General features: G+C 51.0%; 1 protein-coding gene across 2 annotated transcripts in view; it reads right to left on the bottom strand.

The window, feature by feature from the left end:
* The window catches only part of GABRP (gamma-aminobutyric acid type A receptor subunit pi), a 65,006-nt gene extending 45,439 nt beyond the window's left edge, over positions 1-19,567 (bottom strand). The window contains exon 1 of one of the 2 annotated variants that reach the window (XM_070517101.1): positions 19,028-19,567. The gene's annotated coding sequence lies outside the window, so the exon portion shown is untranslated. The remainder of the gene's footprint in view (positions 1-19,027) is intronic. The other variant, XM_070517102.1, reaches the window with a different exon arrangement.
* Positions 19,568-20,994: the final 1,427 nt, after the last annotated feature.

The following is a 20,994-nucleotide window of genomic DNA, read 5'->3' on the forward strand; positions in this document are numbered from 1 at the left end:
GAGAATTGCTCGGCCCGGCTTTAGCTTTGAGAGGAATCCGTCATCCTGTTTGGACAGAGAAATGTCAAGGAACTCCAGGAGGGGGCTATAGGGATGCTTACCAGTCCTGAGCTTCTCAGGCATTGACACTTTTTTCCCCACAAATATTTAGTCCATAGCACATATTTTATTTAAAAATAATAAACTTGCCTTTTGGTCTCTAAGTCATTTTATGCAGGTATTTTAACTACACGAGTCAGTCACTTATAGATTTATCTTCTCCATACATTGAAAACAGTAACCAAGCAGACTTTCTGAAAGGAGATCCAGACTCTTCGACTCAGGATCTAGTAGATATCTCATTTCTCTGTTGAAAGTATTCGCTCAAATGGAACAACTGCTGTCTTTCATCTCTCCTTCCATCTTCTCATCTCTGGGCATTGACACCGTCCTGCCTGCGTCAGGAGTTTCAGACACCCGTGAGGGCTGCCCAGACAGCCTGCCAAACAGCCCAGGTCAGAAGGGAGGTGGATGGAGAGTTGCCCAGCCCAGCTTTCCTCTTCTCCCCTGGAATGAGCTGATCTCTCCCTTGAAGGCACAAACCCACAGCTGGGGTCCCCTTGACCCAGACCCTGCCTGGGGCTGCTCAGAGCACAGCTCTCGTTCAGAAAACTGCCGGCGTCTGCTGAGACTGGACGATCCAGTCCTGGCCATCGTGCTCTGCCTCATCATCCTGCTCTGGAGCACCACTTCTTGCCCTCGGTTGGCAGAACTTCTGGTTGGAAGTCAGCTGCTGGAGGCAGGCTGGCCACATCCGCCTCCCTCCCCATAGCCCTTCAGCGCCTGGGTGAGGCTGGACGGCAGGGGCCTTGGTGCACACCCTGCCTGCCCGTTAGCTCCTGTCTTCCCTCCACCTGCACAAGACAAAGCCTTCCATCACTCACCCTGGGATGCCTCCAGGCCAAGAGCCCAGCCAGCTCCTACTGCTCCCTTGTCTGGCCAGTGGGCAGGCTGCTTCACAAAATACTTTAAGGCAAAACCAGAAATGCCCAGAGCCAGCCCTGATGGCCTAGAGGTTAAAGTTCAGCACACTCCCCTTTGGCAGGCCAGGTTCAGCTCCCAGGTGGGGAACCACACCACCCTTCTGTGAGTTGCCATGCTGTGGCAAGCGGCTCACATAGAGAACTAGAAGGACTTACAACTAGGACAGACAGCTATGTACTGGGGCTTTGGGGAGAAAAAAAAGAAGAGGAAGATTGGCAACAGATGTTAGCTCAGGGTGAGTCTTTCCCAGCAAAAAGAAGTTAAATTAAATTAAATTTAATTAAAAAATAAATAAATAAAAATCACAAACCAGAAATGCCCAGGGGAAATAATTTACCAGAAATATCCTGGCTCAATCTGTCCTCAAGGCATAAGGGACACTAAATGAACTTGGATGGATGGATGAAAACCTCTCTTATCCTCAAAGGTCACTTTTATGAGGTCACCAACGTGTTCACTAATTCAAATCCCTACTTCTCCCTGTTGGAGTCTTTCCATAGCTTCTACGTTGATCCTCTTGCCTCCACTTGCTCCCATCTACCACACACGCCCCAGCCCTCTTTCTAAAATGCAGTCTGATTGTGTCACTCCCTTCCTGAAGAGCTGTCAATGGCTCCCTATTGCCTCTAGCAGAAAGTTCTAGATTCCATACTATGGCATTTCAGGTCCTCCATGGTCTCTCCCAACTGATTTCCCTAGCCTCTGCTCCCACTACAACCTTGATCTCAACACACTGGCTGCACCCTATGTCCCAGCCTCACCAAACACATTCTGCCTTTTCCTCACTCCACTCCGCAGTTTTGCTTTTCTGCTTCCTTCACCTGGAATACCATTCCTTTTCCATTTCACCCTCCGGAAAGCTTATTCCTCCTTTAAGACACACCTCAAGAGCCAGCCCTGATGGCCTCGTGGTTAAAGTTCAGCGCTCTCACTGCTGCGGTGGCCTGGGTTCGACCACACCACCCATCTGTCAGTTGCATGATGTGGCAGCAGCTCACGTAGAACTAGAAGGACTTACATCCAGGATGTACAACCATGTACCGGGGCTTTGGAGGGGGGGGGGTATGGCGGAGAGGAAGATTGTCACCAGATGTTAGCTCAGGTCAAATTCTTCCCTGAGAAAAAAAAGACACCCCTCAAATGCCTCTCCTTTTCGGGAACCTCCTGGTTGGAGTGAATCTCTCTGTGCCACAGATTCGTCCCTATAATATAGTGAAGTGCTGGGTCGATTGGATGCCTGTCTATCTTCCCCAGAATTGAAAGCTCTTTGAAGTCAAGGACTGTGTGTCATTAATCGTGGTGGCAGCCCCCTCCTCCTTCCCTTAGACTAGGAACTAAATAAATGGTGGAATTGAAAGTTTTCCTACAAGCTCTTTTAAGAACCATTGATGCCAACAGATGTGGGTGGGGGCTTGAAGACTACTGGAATTCCCCCCCCAGCCAGGCAAACAGGGGCATGGCAGAGCAGTCAGCTTGGAGACCAACCAGGAAAGAGGCTGAGATTTCCTGGAGAACGTGCTCCCATAGTTAGGAACCCGCTCCAGCTGATGCCATATTGTTTCCCATTTGTAAGAGCCAGGAGGCCCCTTTCCTTCCTGAGCCTCCTCCTCTTCTCTCCAGCTCCCATCTCTGGCTGTTCTCCAGGGGGAATTTATGTCTGTAATGGTGGAATAATTAGCTCCCAGTCCTGGCATGCATTAACCTTGAATTGACGGTGTCAGCTAATGCAAGAGGGAGCAGGAGGGCTGGGGCGTTATGGCGCCTCTAACTGTATTCCTTTCTCTGGGGCCTGGCTAATCAGCTCCCAAGCCCTGGGAGAGTCCTCGCATATTTTTTCACTTCCAAGTAAGAGAGATCATTACAGTTTTCCCTTGCTCTACATCCAACATAGGTAATCTCCGTTTTAGTCAAATCTTCACCACTTCCCCAAATAAACTATGTAACATATTTCTTCCCTCAAAGATACCTTTACCTGTGGACTTCTGGTTGCCCTGGCCCAGGGAGATGCAAGCCAAAACCCTTGCTTATTAGCTGTGTGACCCTGGACATGCTGCTTGGCTTATTTGAGTGTTTCCTTATTGACAAGATGGAGATAATCATAGAATCGACCTCATGGGGTTGTTGTGTGGATTAAACGACCTCATGCCTGCGGGTGCTCCGTCATGGGGCTGCACTCAACAACTTGAGCTCCTGAGATTATTTCTCCGTCTGGGTGAGCACTGGGACCCTGTTCCCTCTCTGGGCCATTCCAGCTCTCAAGTGGAATGGTCAGATGGAGTAGTTCTTAGGTTTCCCCACCACCCTGACTTTTTATAAACCCAATCCTGCTGCTATTTCTTATCACTTAAAGTCTTGCTTGATTTCTTCCACTCACTTCTGTAGAAGACTTCTCCAATAATAATCATCATAATCTTAGTACCACAACAGTGAAGAGAAGTGGCTTATTTTTGCAAGGAAAGATTCGCCCTGAGCTAACATTTGTTGCCAATCTTCCTCTTTTTTTTTTTCTCCCCAAAGCCCCAGTGCATGGTTGTATATCCTAGTTGTGAGTGCTTCTAATTCTATGTGAGCCACCGCCACCGCATGGCTACTGACAGATGGGTGGTGTGGTTCTTCACCTGGGAAAGGAACCTGGGCCACCAAAGCAGAATGTGCTGAAGTTTAACCACCAGGCCATTAGGGCTGGCGAGAGAAGTGACTTTCTTAAGAGCTTCAATTAGAGCTGCTCCCTGCAGTTGGCTGGAGCCACTGCACCTCACCAACTTTTTCCTCAGTGGATTTTGTCTCTGGCCACCAATTGTATCAGTTTACTTAACAATCTCTATATCTGTTTAATGTTTCACAGTTACAGAGTTTTCCACCCCAATGGCCTCAAGTCACCCTCCCAATAATCCCATGGGACAGCTGAAGAAAATATTATCAACCCCATTTTACAGATGGGGATGCTCATACATTCGATGAACATGTGTGGAGCACATTCTGTACTAGCTGCCCCAGCTCAGATGGTTGGTGTGTGTGGCTGAGGTGACATTGCTCTAAGTAGTGGCTTTGGGTCAGGATTCCAGGGTTCCTGTGCTGGGTCAAGTGTACACTGCACCCACCCCTCATCCCTCTCCTGGAGTCAGCCCAGTCGCTATCCTGATTCCTGGCACTGAAGCTCTCATGCAATGGTCTCTTCCGAGGGAGTGTTTCAGCCCAGGCAGCCAACCCTACGCCACCTGGTGAATTGCTCTCACCTTCTAAGTTCCAGCTCCTCTTCTGTGGAAACTTCCCCGACTCTGCCCTTCTTCTCCCCTCCCTCCTTTGTGGCAGCATGGATTCAGCTCCATTACCACAGGTATCACATTACAGTGTAATGACTTGTGTACACACTACATGTCTGTACCTGCACCCCACCCCCTCCACATACATCCCCACCCACACACAGAGCCACTCGATGGGCATTCGGGAGGTCAGGGACCCTCCTATCATCCCTGAATCCCCAGAGTCAGGCCCAGCGCCTGGCACAGGCTCAGAAAGTGTTTGTTGAATGCATGGGGTAACTCTGAATGGGTTACTCCCTCCCTGAGTAATCTCAGTATCTTACACCCTCTGGGTGTAGCTGAGTGAGGAAGGAGAGAGGGAGGGGAGGTGGGGAGGACAGAAGTTATTAAAGACAGAAGTAGGACACCAGGCCTGGCGCCTCTGTGCTTCTCGGGGTGGATTGTTTTAATATGGGAAGCCTCTTGTTTATAGATGTTAAGTAGCCATTAAAGGCACGTGTGTAAGTATCCCTCCCACTCTGGCCATGCTCTTTCCTCCCACAGATCCTGGATCAGGAAATTAGAGAGGCAAAAAGCAGCCAGGCAACTTGCTTAGAGGAAATGAAAGAGAATTTATGCTGCAGGTCTCCCAAGCTCCAGGCTTTCTTGTTACTCAGTAATATCATCCCCCTTCTGCAGATGAGCCAATAGCACCAGAGTTCAAGTAACTTACCCAAGTTCACGAGGCAGGTCCCAGGCCAAGGTGAGAATTGATCTGAGAACTCCTGGCCCCCTCTGAAGTCCATGCTTTTCTCCACCCCATGCTGAGAGAGTTTGGAGAAAGATCCAGAGGGAAATGACCCTGTGAGGTGGTGAAGTGAGGGAGCTGAAGGTGTGTGTCCAGCCAAGAACACTGTGAGCGGCTCCAGGCTCCACTGGGGGCCAGGCAGAGGGTCTTAGATAAAAAATAGGTCAGTTGGTGGGAAAGGTCTGGAGCAGGTTGTGTCTACCTGGGAATTCGTTGATGTCTCCATAGGTGGACTCTGCTTTGTGTCTATCTGGTCTTATCTTACCTGTAAATAGTTACTGAGCTGCCGAAAACGGCCAGGAGGTGGGGGCAGTCAGGGTCACTTATCCTGAAGGGACCACCACAAAGGGGCAGATGGAAACTGGTGGCAGTCATCTGGAGAGAGCCTGATGCCAGAGCCCCAAAGCTCTGGTGAGGGAGACGGCTTCCCTCCCGGGTAAGTATGTATGTGTGTGTGTGTGTGTGTGTGGACTCTCAGGAGCATACACTGAGCCCTGTTTGGTGTGGTTCTCTGGGCTGTTGTTCCTGGCATCCCTGAATGTGCCATCCTCAGTAAATCTGCCTCCACCTCAGCTGACTCCTGCTCCCCAGGACCATTTGGGCCACATCCCCCTACTCCACAGGGGCCCCTGTTTGACCAGCTCTCGGGCAAGGTGATTAATTCCATTTTCTCAAGAGTCATGTTGTCCAGAGAAGCAGCTCTGGTTTTTGGGAAAGTGACAGACCTGGGATCTGGTAAAAGGCCACTGGACAGGGATAGTCACCTGAGCACACAGGATGCCAGCTCCCTCCCTCACCTTCTCTGTGCTCAGCAGCTGGATGTGGGCTCAGATGGAGGTTCAGAGCAATGAAATGACCCTCCTGGTCTAGTCCCCTTTCCCCAGCCTCCCAGGATGACTCCAGCACCGCGGGTCTTGGAGCCGGGACTCTGAGGGTGGGACTCTGGGTCTGAGCCTAGAACTGGAGCAGGTTCCCTTCCTGTGTCTCACCGCACTAGGTAGTGTTGACATCGTCCTGCAATTGTACTCTGCTGTGACTTTCTTGTCCCTTCTGAGTAATAAGACAATGGTGCCTGTAGGACTCTTCACAGATTATGAACTGCCTCATCCAACAGTTAACTTACAGGCTAGGAAAGACATTATTTGAATTATCTGTGATTTCTTCATTCACTGATTCAGTCAACATTTACTAGCACCTGCCGGGGCCAAGTGCTGGGGAGGTGCAGATGTATAAGACGTGGTGTGTCCCTTGAGGGGTTCACAGTCAGCTGGAGGAGAGGAAGTTCTAAACACACAGCCCCCTCTGCAGGACAGGAAGCGCCATTACAGAGAGAAGAGCCGGATGAGGTGGCAGAAGAGACGAGAGAGGGTGAGACCGTCTGGGGACTCTAGGAAGACGCCCCCCGGGGAGTGACAACTGAACTGGTTCTTGAAGGCTGAGGAGCAGTTAGCCAGGTGAAAAAGACGCGCAAGGCCCTTCTGGGCAGAGGGAGCAGTTTGTACAAAAGACCAAGATTGCGCGGGGAAGAGTGCGTCCCAGGAAGACACCCAGAGTAGGGGACGTGAAGGGGAGCATCACACAAGGGGTCTGGGACCCGTTTGAGAAGCCAAGAAGTTTGGACTTTATCAGACAGACGACCAGGAGACAACAGAGGATTAATCCGAGCCACCCACTTGGCATATATGGCACGGGAATACGGCGCGTGCGTTAGAGATGCCCAGAAAGGCAGGGAGACAGGTCTGGAAAACCTCTGCTGGGGCTACAGACTGGTGACTGCTGCCCCGCTCATCACCTCTGCAGATCTGGCGAGAAAGTGTAGATGACAGCAAACTTCCGTCTCTGCAGCTGCAAGGAGAGCGGCGCAGAACACACATCTTGTTCCGTGAAGGACAGCACGGAATAATTAACAGGATAGAGCCTTCATTCTCCAGCCAAAGTGAAAATGCAGACGTGCACTCGTCCAAGCTAGAGTGGGAAGGTCCTCAAACCATCTCTTCGATACATTATATTTTTCCAGTGGGTTTCGGGACTAAAACCCTCCTCCTCTTCCTCCTTCTCATCTAATGATCAAAGACCTTTCTTTGTTTTAAAGGTGGGAAAACTGAGACCCTGAGATTGTAAGTGAATTGCTCCAGATCCCACTTGTGGCCAGTGGCAGAGCAAGTGTTGGAACTCATGGGGTGGTGGGGGTGGAGGCTGTGATTCCCATGAGTATGAAATGACCTATCTATGAAGTACTTAGAGGTGAGGACGCACTGATGCAGTTGCCTAGGGATTGTTTTTGAAACAAGTCAACAAACAAAAGCCAACACCTTTTATCTTCCACTTGAATTATCTGGATCCCAACCTATTAATTTGCCACCCATGTTCCCCAGCTTCTGCAAGATTGGTCTTCACATCCCAGGAGGAGATCACAGCACAGTGGGAGGAGTGGAGAAAGCATCTCCAGTCTTGCCTTGCTGCCTGCACCATCCCAGCAGCCAGGCGAGGCCCCAGGGCAGGCTCTTTGCTCAGAGCATCTTAGCAGAGGCCTCCGTGGAGGGCAGCATAATAAATAATCCAGCCCCTCCCTCTGCTGCCGTTCCATGCCAGAGGGGTTTGCAACGTAGGGGCAGCGATCCCTGCGCCTCATTCCTGACGTTCCCTCCTCTGGCTGCCGGCTGCTGCCTCAGTGTGAAGCTTTTGCTATCATCTTGGGGACGTCTCTGTAGATGTGTTTTATATGTAACTCACTAAGAAGGATGAATCAAAAATTTTCTCTTTCACTTCTGTGTAGAGTTTCCAGATTTGGCAAATAAAAATATAGGGTTCCCAGTTAAATTTGAATTCCAGATAAACAATGAATACGTTTTTAGTATAAGTGTGTCCCAAACATCACATTATTTGGTGCTTACCTGAAATTTAAGTTTAACTGGGCACCCTGTTATTTTATGTGGCAACTCTACTCCTACCACAAGGAAAATGGCCCCATATCCATTTTCTCTGACCAGAGAGCGATTGCTTACACTTGTTTTTGCCATGGTGATCTGCTTTGAGCTTGTTAAAATAATTGGTCAAAATATACATGCGCCTGGGGAGCTCAGATGTCTGCACTTCCAGAAGAGAGTGGGAAATTGAATCCAAATATTGATATTTCTGATGATTAATCATTAGCGGTGTTTGTGCCTCATGCCGGCTCCTTCTTTTGACTGAACTGATAGATCAGATTAACAACAGTCCGTCACTTGCTTCTACCTGAGCCCACATCATTCAGCATGTCCACTTTTCCACGGGTTGTTTTGGTATTTGTAACTATTATGGTTAGTGTGTAATGAAACCGTGGAAAATACCCACTTGAGGCCAGAGCCTGTCTCGCTCTGAAAACAGTATCTTTACTGATTGAGCCAAGAAACTGTTCATACCTGAAAGAGGGGCTGTTGCCCTACCCCCATCCCCCAACAATAATTTAGAACTAAGGTAGCCCTTTAAGAGTTACAGAATAAAATGCATGCAAAATAAATGAAAGAAATCATTTATAAACGTTATCCGAAAGGATGACAGAGTGTTTTTGGAAAGCTCGAGCTCCAGTCCGGGGACCTGGGGAAAGTCTGCCGTGGCGTTGTAGCAGAGGAGGCTGACAGTCTCCAGGAGAATCACCTGCTCTCAGAAGGGCATCAGCGTTACCCAGAGCGGAGGGGCAGCCTGGGGCCTCGAAAAAAGGAGCTCACAGAACAAGCACTCAGCAGAGGTTATCCAGGACCTGCCGAGGGAGAGAGGCTGGAATCTGCCAGAAGTGTTTTCAGGTCACTGGAAGGGTGTTATTCTTTGTGGGGGAAAGACAGTTCTTGAGGCCTCAGCGCAGTTCTGGGTGACAATTTGCCAATGCCTGGTCAACTCTCAGCGAATCAGCAAAATCAAGTTGCTAGACTTATAATGCTGAGGATGAGGCCTCAGAACAAGGCCACCACACCAGGCCCTTCCCCTTGGGGCTCCACTCAACAGTCCGCTACCCTTGTCCCTGAGCTCTCTTGAATGGCAACGTCCTTGGGCTAAATATGTTGTCCGTTTTGTGGTTTATAAACAATCCTGACTTTGTTTTCCTTGTGTAAATACTGCCTGTGTTTTTCAAGAGCCTTTTTTCTCTTATAGTATGAATTCTTCTAGACAGACACAGCTCTCTTCTGAAGTGGAGGGAGGTATAAGCAAACAATGCAAGCATGCAACATTGACTGCTAGGCATGGAATGGTGGAAAATATCCAGTTAAATACTATTCTTTAAGGAAACAAAAAAAGACTAGTCTTTCTCAGGTGAACTGAGGTGACGGAAACAGATGTGACATACAAGGCGATGTTCCCGTGGCTGAAGAATCCAGGCTCCCTGAGCCCTAGAGTTAGCACTGCTGTATGCCAGCTGACTGTTGTCCGTCATGGGAAAAGTGGCCCCGAGGCCTTTACAGTCAGTAGCTATTCACTGCCGCCTTCCCTTGGCCAGAGGCGACCTGGCTGACCTTTCTGCGTTGCTGTGGGAAAGGGGAGCAGCTGTTTGCAGCTGCAAGTGTGTATAGAGCAGGTGCACTTTTGTCATCAGGGTGGACATGGTGTACAGTGTACATAGTGTGTGAGGAAGCTGTCCACGGAGGCGGGGGTTCTCACGGCGGGGGAGGGCTGGTTGTCAGGTCAAACGCCATGGCTCTCCATTCAGGAGATTGCGTTTCCATGCGGACTCTGAACCAAAAGGAATGTCCAGAGCGACAGTTCAGGGTCCTCTCCTTTCGGCTCTAGTTTTGAGTCCTATTGCTCAGAAGGCTGACAATTTAAGAAGGAGGCAATTAATTTCATTTAATTTGTTAAATAAATATTAACAAAGCACCTGCTATGTACCCAGTGCTATGACCCCCTTTCAGTCTAACAGCAGTGAACCTGAGAACAAACGTCTTGTTTGCTGGCTCAGTAGTGACCAGCCATGTGTGGTTTGGTGGCCCGGGCCTATGTCTAGTTGTGCACATTAGAACTACAGGTCACCACTCGGTCAGGAAGATGGGAATGGAGCTGAGGATAGGACAAAGCTGGGAGGGCCGAGCAGGGCTGGTCTGAGAGATGTCCAGACCCGGGCAAGGATCCAAAGTCTCCCAACACTCAAATCCAAGGCCCCAAGACAGAGTGTTTGGGTCTTATTATCTACATCTGATGGTTTCAGCCAGGCAAATAGCTGGCAAGGTAAGTAGGTAAAATATTGGATATGCTGTCAGGAGCTGGAGAAGCTGTAAGAAGGGGAGGGGCCACGCTGAGTAAAATTGCCAGGATAACAGAAGAGAAACATCTCTCCATCCCTCCGTTCATTCACTCACTAATTCACTCAGCAAACATTTATTAGGACCTGTTCTGTGAAATACAAGGGTGTATAAAACATGCTGTCTACTCTCAAGGAGCTTAGAACCTCATGGAAAAGAAAGATGAGTAATCATGGTTAGAAATACTAACTGAGCCTTGCTATGTTTTGTGCCAACCCCTAATTTCCTCAGGGTGACAGAAAGAGGTCCAAGTGTCACCAGTACATGCTATGGATTGCCTTACAGGAGAGGAACCCTGAGCTTAAGGAACCTGAAACTTTTATAGTAGATAGTAAGCCTGCCTGACCTTGGCTTTGGAGGGGTCAGTATCTGTCTTCATAGGTCATTTGCCGTGCAAACATTTTTGAAAAGAGTCTGTAACCAAGGCAGTGCCCCTGCTCACAAGGCGTGCAGGAACACGAGAGAGTCTTGGGAAACTGCTTCCCAAGGATGATCAGCTTCATTTTTTTAGGATGACAGCTTTTATGGAAGCAGCGAGAAGGAGAGGCTGAAGGAAGTCCTCAGCCTCGGGATCAAGGCAGACTTTCACCCTCCTCCTGCAGGACTCAGTCCTGGGGTATGGCCATGCTAGACCGAGGGTGGAACAGGTAAACGGGGTCACTAGAAGAAATGGGAAGGGGGTGGTAGAATCGAACACTCTCTCCAATTGGCCAATGGTAAAGGCTTTGCTTTATGAAAAACAATTGAATTTGTCTTATTAGCGTCACACAGCAGATCTCTAAAGCGAAAGGCAATCTACCCTGGGTAGCCGTGGGGGACACGTTGTATACAAGTCAATGTATGCTCTGAAGGAAGGAAGGAAATTAAAATCTGTTGAGGATCCAGTGTGTACAGGCTCTGTGATAAACATTCCTATGAGCTTCATTTCATTATAACATTTTTTCCTTTTTTATTATGGTAAAATACATATAACATACAATTTACCATTGTAACCTCTTAAAAGTGTACAATTCAGTGGCATTAAGTTCAATCTCAAGGTTGTGCAACCATCACCACTACCTAGGTCCAAAATATTTCATCACCCCAAACAGAAACCCCAGGCCCATTAAGCAGTCGCTCTCCATTTCTCCCCTCCCCCTCAGCTCCTGGCAGTCATTAGTCTGCTTTCTGCCTCTATGGATTTGCCTATTCTGGACATTTGTAACAACTTTTTTTTTTTTTAAAAGATTTTATTTTTCCTTTTTCTCCCCAAAGCCCCCTGGTACATAGTTGTGTATTTTCAGTTGTGGGTCCTTCTAGCTGTGGCATGTGGGATGCTGCCTCAGCATGGCTTGATGAGTGGTGCCATGTTGGCGCCCAGGATTTGAACTGGCGAAACCCTGGGCTGCCGTAGCACAGCTTGCGAACTTAACCACTTGGCCACAGGGCCAGCCCCACAACTTTTTGATATAAGTATTGTTATTGCCATTATACAAATGAGGAAACTGTAGCTCAGAGAAGCTCATATCCCGTCCAAACTCACAGAGCTGGTAGGTAATGGATGTGATTGGTTCTGTATTGAATTCCCCAGGGGGAGGAGGAAGGTCAGTCACTCACATGGCCCTTGGACTCTGCTTAGAAAGGCCCTCAGGAGCATGCCCTCTTAGTGTGTCCGGGGCATAGAGCTGGGCAGAGGGAGGGGAGCAGGAATCCTGCACGCGGGGCCTGAGTCAGAAGGGAGGCAGCAAGGAGAGGCGCTCCAGGTTGATGGAGGAAGGGTCCAAGATGTTGATGTGGGCTGACCAGCCAGCCAATTGAGCTGTGGTAGGAGGCTCTCTCTTGCTAAGGTGGTGTCTGGGGCAAGGGCAGCACCCCTAATTGCAGGGGAACTTCCAGCACAGCAGGCTATGGTCCTCATACTTCAGATCTCACAGCCTTGTCCACTTGGGGGAGCCCAGCAAGAGAACGCTCAGAGTTCTTTTTCTCCAGGGAAGTGCAGACCTGTCTTTGGGTGAAAGTCTCTCTCGTCAGCCGCCAACACCCCCAGGCCATCTGGGGGGCTGAGTGACTGAGCAGGAGTTTATGAACAGCCTCTGGTCAGAGGCAGCTGCCAACTGCCGCCTCCCGGATGGCTGTGTGAGCCTTTTGTTCATCCCCTGGGAACCCATGAAGAGCGGGATCAGGGTGCTGCACACCCACGGCGCCTTTTGCCTCTTCCTTCAGCCTTATGGGGCCACTTTCCAGGCCTTCACCGAAGCCTCTGGGACTCAGGGAGCCCCTTTTCTTGCGTGGAGGTGTATGGTAGGTGTTTGGGTGTGTTCCTTCATTGATTCCTAAAACTCCAGAGGCTCATAGTCTCTCCCTCTGAGGAATGCTGTCCTCCCACCTTCCCAGTGCTGCCTTCCCCGCGCTGTCACCCTGGCCAGCAGAAGGGGGTAGGGAAAAGTGGGGTTCCTCTAGAGTGCTCTGACTCATCCTCTGTGGAGGGGACCCTCTTCTTTTAAATATCTCTCTCGGGGGTTATGGGATCCGTTGGCCCTGAGAGTCCTCAGAAGCGTTAAGTGTTCAGCAAAAAGAGCCCTTCCAGATGGGCTGCCCTGTAGCAGCTGTCATGAAGGGCCTCTGCCAGCCCCCGAGGGCTTTTGGGACACAATTGTGACTGCATCTGGCTGTGTCTGACTCCAATCAGATGAGCTGGGAGGTGAGGCATGTGGCTTGCTTCTGGCGATGATCTGTCTGTCTGTCTGTGAAAGTGATCCAGCAGATGTGGGTCTGTCTGCCTCCCTCACCCTGCGCCTCTCTCGAAGGAATTTCCAACAGCAACTTAACCCCGTGGGTGAGTCTGCTCCGTGGAGTTCGGGATGATGACCCTACAGGGCCTGGTTGGGGCTAGTGGGAATGAAGGGGGAAGGGTGGGCACAGGAGACAGCTGGCTGCCCACAAAGATGGATCCTGGGGTGAGTATCCTGGCAGAGCAGGCATGGCGGCAGAACTGACCTGAGTTCACCCAACTCTGCCAAGTGCGGCCACATGAACTTGGGTGAATGCTTCTGCCTCAATGAGCCTTCACCTGCTCATCGGTAAAAGGGGAACACCTACCTCATTGGGTTGGTGTGAGGCTTAAATGAGAGAACTCATGCGAAGTACCCAGTACTTTGGGGGTACTTGGGCAATAAGGTAAGTTTATTTAAGTCTAGTCATTTGAGACTTTGACCTTTCCATTTAGCATTAATGTATCCTAAAAGAATGAGCAGTTTTGCTCAGGACCCCATATCTCTGGGAGAGCCCTGGACCCGTCCCAGCCTTTTCTGGGACATTTCTCTGATCCTCATCGGTATTGACCAGAAAATTCCAGACTGGTTGATTAAGATTACATTTCTGGGGAGGGTCAAAAGTGCAGTTAGGTCAGGTATTAAATCTAGGTTTGGTGTCATGGGCTTTAGCACAAAGGACACCATCTTGGGCCTGTGGGTTTTCTCTTTAACACTGTGCATGCTTTGGAGCCAGATGGCTTGGATTCAAATGCTGGCTCTACTACTGTCTACTGTCTAGGTGACTTTGGGCGAGCATCTTCACCTCTCTCTGCTTAATCTCACCCTTTCTCAGATGCAGATATGGTCATTTACAGATCCACCTCGGGGCTACTGGGAAGATTGGATGAGCTAATATACACACAGGCACTTAGGACAAATCATGGCAGAGGGAAAGGGCTCCCCAGCTTTTTGTTGGTATCAAGACCTTAATTTCTGTGGGTTTGCCCAGAAACCACCTGGGCTCTGGGCCAAGCATGGCTGAGGGGGTCTGCAGCACGTTCTATTCTCTAGTTACGAGAAATAGGGTGATGGTAGAGAGGGAGGAAGGAAAAGATAATCTCTTGGTGCCTGCTGGGTGTCAGCCTGCATCCTCAGTGTCTGTCCTTGTTTATTTACCCTGATAAGAACCCTGAGAGGCAGGGGTCTGTTTCAGTTTGCAGCCCAGGAAGCAGGTCAAGGGAGGCCCAGCACCTTGTCCAGATGTCAGTGAGCAATGAGTCAGGGTTCAACCCCAGGTCTGTCTGAAAACGGCATTATTCCCCGTTCCCTCTCACCCCTCCCTATTGGCTGAAAGGGACAGTTCCTAAACAGAAGGAGGACTGTTATTTAGGACCTATTCATTGTGCCCCTGCTTGGATATATTTTAAGAGCTGCCATAAGTGATGGTGTGGCAGTCTATAAAGATTAAATACAAATTCGTCATCACAAGCTGCCCCGGAAGCTTTCAGGTCAAGTTGCCGACATGCTGACACCTACCATCAATCTGTCCCTCTGTTGACCGGGGGGTTTGGTTGCACATGGTCATCATTTATGACCACAATGAAGTTAGAAAGATTCACAGCTGGCTCTACGACATTTGTCACTTAATGTTAACTTCGTTTCATTAAGCGTTACTTTCACCAGACTAAAGTGGAGGCTGCTTTCTTTCACGTTACAAGCCATCTAAAATGTTCTTGTGTTTTCTGGGAGCTAAAATCTGCAGAAACAATTAGCACTGCTGTTTTCCTGAACAGCAGTTCCACGGAAGTGGGCAGACAAAGCCTCTGTAGTTGAAGCTGTAGAAATGGGAGCTCGGGAGGCAGAGAGGTGGTCCAGGCTGTAAATGGGAGGTGCCATTGGGGTGGGCGCCTTCCTCTATCAGTGATGAGAGTAAGTCCCAGAAGATGGGCAGAGTGGGACAATCTAGCAGAGTGGTCCGAGTCGGGGGGCTGAGCCAGGAGTCCCTCAGGCTTGAAGACAGGAGTGTTAGGTGGTGGACACTTGGCACAGTTGTCTAGAGCAAGCTGCTTCTGTGAGCAGGGAGTCCACGTTTTGGGAGCAGAGAGATTCAGAGGAAGGCATAGACCCAGCCCCCTCCCTTGGGAAGCCCCCTGGAAGTGCTGATGTCAGGGAATGGCACTGGAAGGTGAACTGTGCTTGGGCCCGCCTGAGCACCCTCTAGGTCAGCAATGCTTACTCTGGAGGACAGGAGAGGAATAAGAAGGATAACCTTCTGTCAGAATGGGGAAGCTTTCCCAGTGCTCATCATAGAAATTACAAGGCCAAAGTAGGTGGAAATGCCTTGCCTTATCCTCCCTCTACAAGCCATCCTTCCAGGCCTCACTCCTAGGTCTGTGCACCGTCATCCCCAGACAACAGAAAGAGTGGCTGGGCCCAGCCCTGACTGACCTTGTGGCCTTCACACACCCAGGTGCCACCTCTCTCAGAGCAGAGTGGGTAACAAGGAAAGACACAGCTGGGGAGTAGGGGGCTGTGTCTGAGGCGAGAGACAGAGGCAAACAGACGTCTTCTCACTAGAACGCTACATTTGGGAGGGACCAAAGAGATCCCCAACCCCCCATTGCCCAAAATCCAGAGAGGAAAATGATCAGACTTGGGTGGGGCTGTCCAATTCTTTGATTCATCAGGGAAGCCAATGTCTCTTTGAACAAGGGTGTGAGCTAATCCTTCAATAAATTCTCTCTGACTTGCAAATATTTGCTGAGGGAGGTCATTTTGGTAGTCTGGCTGAAACTGGCTTAAGGAGAATGAGAAACACCACCTTTGGCCAAGACGACATTTTCTTTGGGCCTGAAAGGGAGCACCACAGGACTGTGCCATCAGACAGACCTGGGAGTGGAGGGCGTTTGTAGCGACGGGACAGCTAACACTTACGTTGTGCTCACCGTTCTGAGCAGTTTACACAGAGTAACGTGTCAACTCCTCACAACAGCTCTACAAAGTAGGTACTGTTGCCACTTCCTGTGCGGGTTAGGGTCCTTCAAGAAGCAGACACCAAGAAGGGACTAAATGTGGTAGAATGTCTGTGAAGGATAAAGAGGGAGGGTCGAGGTAGGTCTGACAGCTCTAGAGGAGAGAGGGCGGGAAAGCCTGGGCAGGAGTCTTTCAAACAGCGAACAGCAGTGCAGTGCTGAGAACCCCTCAGCCAGGCTGCTGGGAGTCTCTGTGCCGAGGCCATTCCTTGGAAGGATCTGGTGTTCTGCAGGAACAGGTCGTCACCAGTCCCTCCTCCGTGCTCACTGGCTGGCACGGCCTGGAGGATTGTGTGGCCCAGCACAGAAACGGCCATCCCCAGGCCCCTCCTCTCGTGAGGTGGAGTGGATTGGTCACATTCCCATCATTGTCCCCTACTCTGAACACTTACTCATGGGGCGCTCAGGTAGGTTCTCATGAAGGAGCTGTGAAGCAGATGTCCATGGCCACCACACCCCTATTTTACAGATGAGGAAACTGAGGCACAGAAAGACTAAGTCACTTGTCCACCCTCTCACGACTAATATGTGGCAGAGCTGGCACCGAAGCTGGCTTGGTGCCAAAGTCCACTCTGTTAACCACCAGGTCATACTGTGGGCTGTAAGATTACTTGTAGGTTTTTAGAGGAAAGCATTATAGTGTAAACCTTGGACTCGGGCAGCCCCGCGTGCACCTTCCCCCTCTGGTATGCGTTAGCTGTGGGCAAACTGAGACTGCAGTTTCTAAAGTGCCTGAACAGTGGCTAGCACACAGTAGGTCTCAGTAAAGATTAACTCTTTACCTCATTCTACCTCCTAGGGGAGGCCACCAGAGGTCACACAATATAAAAAGGGCCGGAAAGAACAAGCAAGTCCCAAAACAGGGTGGTGGTGTTTTCAGCGGAGTTGTTTCCTAGAACTGTCCACCGTTCCCCAGGCTGTCCCCACCTTTTCGCCCAACACCAAACACCTTGGGGTCAGGGCTGGTCTGCTCCGTGTACAAAGCTTGGTTATAAACCAAGACCTCCCTGTCCCCCCCTCCCCGCCCCCATCTGATCTCAGCCCCAGTCTCTAACTCCGTGCTGCGGATGGAGGTGTCAAGATCCAGCTCTCTGGGTTATTGCTGGGAGTCCCAGAAAGACCCAGCGCAGAATCCGGGACCACGACCAGCAGGAAGCGGAAGCTCTTCTGGATGGTTACAAAGACCTGCTTCCTGCCGGCCCTCGTGTGCATGGACTGAAGCCTGGGGGCAGTGGGCTCTGGGGAAGGCCCAGTCATCAACCTGCAGGAGGGAGAGCTGCCAGGTGCTGGCTGTTCAGGTCAACTTTGCAGCGATGTCCACGGTAAGTGCACTTCTCCATGTTGTCCAAACCTCAGTGATGCTGGTGAGAGATGCTCATCCAGCTCATCCGGCAAAGAGTTGCCAAGTGCCTGCTACATGCAGCTGCTGTGTGAGGTGCCGGGCACGTAGGGGAGGCAGATGTGATGTGGGCCTCCCCCTTCAGGAGCCTGCGATCCTGGGGGACGTGGACACAGCGGAGCAGGTGTTCTGATTCGGAACGCTCAATGAAAGGGAAGTCAGGAGTGGGGAAGGCATCTCAGAAGGGGCAACAATTCTATGAGGTCTTGAAGGGCGAGGTGAGGTTTGCCCATGGTCTAGGTGGAAGGAGCATTCTAAGAAGAGGGACAGCACGTGCGACGCCACGGACACAAGGAAAACTACAGGGGGTGGCTGCCTGGGGTTTAGTTCAGCTGAACATAGAGTCCTGGGAAAGAGGTGTCAGCAGATGGAGGTGGGCAGGAGGTGGGGAGCAGCCGTGAACGGCCTTGTAGGCCTTGCCACGTGGGCGAGATTTTGTTATACACACCGTGTGGGAGCCTTCTTATGGGGCACAACAGAACAGCACCAACAACAATGATAGTAATGACTATTACAGAGATATAATAATAATTATAATTATTATTCTGTGTTTTATAACTGAGTGTTTACTGTATGCCAGACCGCTTCTAAGGGTTTTACCTGAGTTAACGTGTTAATCCTTAAATTTGACTCGTAACACTGTGATAGATGTTCTTATTAGCCCCACTTTACTGATGAGGAAACGAAGGCACAGGAAGAGAGTAAGCGGCTGGGTTTGAACCCAGGCCGCCTGACTCCAGGGTACACATTTGCCATTGCTTTTTGCATGGGAAGAAAAGCAATTGCACGAAGCCCGGAAACGGGATCGATGCACTCCTCACTCCAGCAATTCAAATTCCTGTCCAAGCCTCGCTCCGAGATTTGGTTTACTCCATGTTTTGGTGTCAGGCTGTTGTGAGGAGGAATAAAGGAGCATTTAGAAGGTTCTGAGGTCTTGAGATGAAAGGTTTCTGTCTCTAAGATGCAGATTTCAAATAATTCAGTCTTTCCATTGTTGGTGTCGCCTGGTTAATGTCCCACTCTCTGCATGTCAGCTCTCACGCCCAGAAGGCTGCCCGCTGACAGCAGGAATGCTTCTGAGCTGACTGCTCTGTGGGCATCAGATCTGCCCGGGGCTCTGGGTGGACAGCTGCTGGGGCAGGCCTGGTCCTGGAGAGGCTCTGAGTGGCTCTGTGGCGAAATGCAGCAGCAGCCACCCAGCCTCTCTCTCTCCTGGGGAGATTACCATGATTGACCTCACTATAGACAGGAAGGGTGTCTATTATTTCACTTAATCCCTACAACCTGGGCAGGAGGTCTTAACATCCCCATTTTTCGGAAGAGGAAATTGAGGCTTATGGAAGTGAAGACTCTTGCTCAAGATCATGCAGCCAATAAATGACAGAGCTGGAATGGAACCCAATCCGACCGACTGAAAACTCACTTGCTTTCCCCCACATCATTCTAATCTTGTGAGCTAAGTATTATCATCTTCACTTTATAAATGAGGAAACAGAGGCTCAGAGAAGTGGAGTCACTTACCTGAGGTCACACAGCAAGTTCATGGCAGCAGTGGGGTTGGAGTCCAAGCCTGTCTGATTCCAAAGGCTCTAGGACAAGCTTTCATCCTGGTTTAGCCTGGACTCTCAGGAGGGCACCAGCCCTGGAATTAGGAGACTCTGTTGTTCCGCAGTCCCCAACGCCAGCACCTACTTCTAGCTTTGTGGGTCTGGTAGACCAAGAAACAAAGAGGGTTGTTCAGCCTTTTCTGCCCTTCACCCTGTGGTCCAGGGGCCCTGACTGCAGTGCCCGGGGGAACGCTGAATCCAAAATCAGAAGACTGGGTCAAGTCCTTGTGTCACCCTCTTGATCTTGAGCAAGTCACTCATTTGCAAAGTGGGGTCGTGAGTGTCCTGTTGGCTTCTCAGGGGAGCTGGGAGGAGAATAAAGCAATGTGAAGGACCGGAAAAGTTTCTGAAGCCAGCCCAGGGTTGTATGACCAGATGGGGGCAGCGTGAGTATTATCATCAACTCGTTGTTCTCCTCCTTCCCTCTACCCTCCTGAGTCCCGCAGCCTCTACTAGCACAGAAGGCACCTGCAGGCCTCTCTCCAGACCCACGGCCAGCCGCTCCCCTAGTCTGGCCTGTTGGACCACATTTCTCACATTTTGCCCGCCCTCCTCCCGCCAGCCCTCTCGGAGACCTCTGCCTCCCACCCGGAAGAGCGCTTAATTCCCCAAGGGGGAGATTCCAGAGTGGGTAACCAGATGCTTTTGTGACAAAACCCAAAAGTAAATAAAGGAACATTTACTGGGTGTCTGCAACTCTCCAGGCACTTGAAGTATTTAATCCTCCTAGCAACCCTGAGAATTTTTTCCCTTTTGCTTTTGATGAAAGGGAGGCTCAGAGGGGCCACCTGCTCAGGGGCACCCCACTGGGAAGAGGGGGGGCGGGATTCCACCTCTGGCTGTCCCGCTCCCTGGGAAACCTGACCCTTTCCTCCCTTCCCTTCTGCACACCCTGCTGGTGGGCAGGTCCTTCAGATGGCCCAAGTCTGGACTGTCTGTCTGTCTGTCTAGGAGGCAGAAGCCAGGCCAAATGACTTGGGCTAGGACGGCTGCCTCTTCCTCCAGGATGCCCCGGATTTTTCAGTCACCAGAAGAAATGGAGACTCAGGGGCAGCTCTGCCCTGGGCCGCTTCACCCCAGCCCCATTCCAGCCTTTGAGCACCAGGCAGGCCTGAAGGAGGCTGCCTGCTGGGCAGTGGGAGAGGCCTTTTTCTAGGCCTGCGCGGGGCCCTCACTGCGTGGACAGACCCTGATGTGGGCAGGAAAGGACGCTGAATGTGGGGTCACAGACGCCGCTTCCAGCGGGCTCCATCAGCAACCAGCGTGCGATCTTAGACAGGTGTCGTCACCTCTCTGAGCCTCGGTTTCTTGGTCTATAAAATGGGACCACGTCCTCACCCCGTTGCGGTGTGGGAGGGATAAATGGATCACGGTGTGAAAGCGCTCTAAACAGAAGGCTCTAGGTAGGACCTGCTGCATCACTCGCAGGGCCCGGCGCAAAAATGATGTGGGTTCCCTTGTTCGCAAATCAAGAATTTCAAGGCAGTGGTAGCAGAGCATGACACCGGCCGCCGGGCCCTTGGAAGCAGCGGGGCGCTGTGCGTGCGCAGGTGGCGCTCCCCGAAGCCGGCCCCGGCCCTGGGGTCGGGCAGCCGGGCGCTCCCGGGGGCAGCGGCTCGCTCCCGGGCTCTGTCGCGGGCCCGAGCGGCGGGCCGCCTGCTCCATCTAGCGGCGCCGCGGCGAGCAGCACCGCCGTCCCGGCGGGGGCGCGCGGGGGCTTCCGGGGCACGGTCGCCCGCTCCGTTTCATCCTTCATCTCCAATCGTCCACTCTGTCCTCTACATTGTCCTCCAGGGTCTCTCCCATGGGTCTAACCCCGTCCTTAGTTCCCTGGTCCACTCACCCGCCCACTCGCTCCCCATGTTTTGGGGAGGTTCATTG

Source organism: Equus asinus, chromosome 9 (assembly GCF_041296235.1).
Source record: "Equus asinus isolate D_3611 breed Donkey chromosome 9, EquAss-T2T_v2, whole genome shotgun sequence".
NCBI lineage: Eukaryota > Metazoa > Chordata > Mammalia > Perissodactyla > Equidae > Equus > Equus asinus.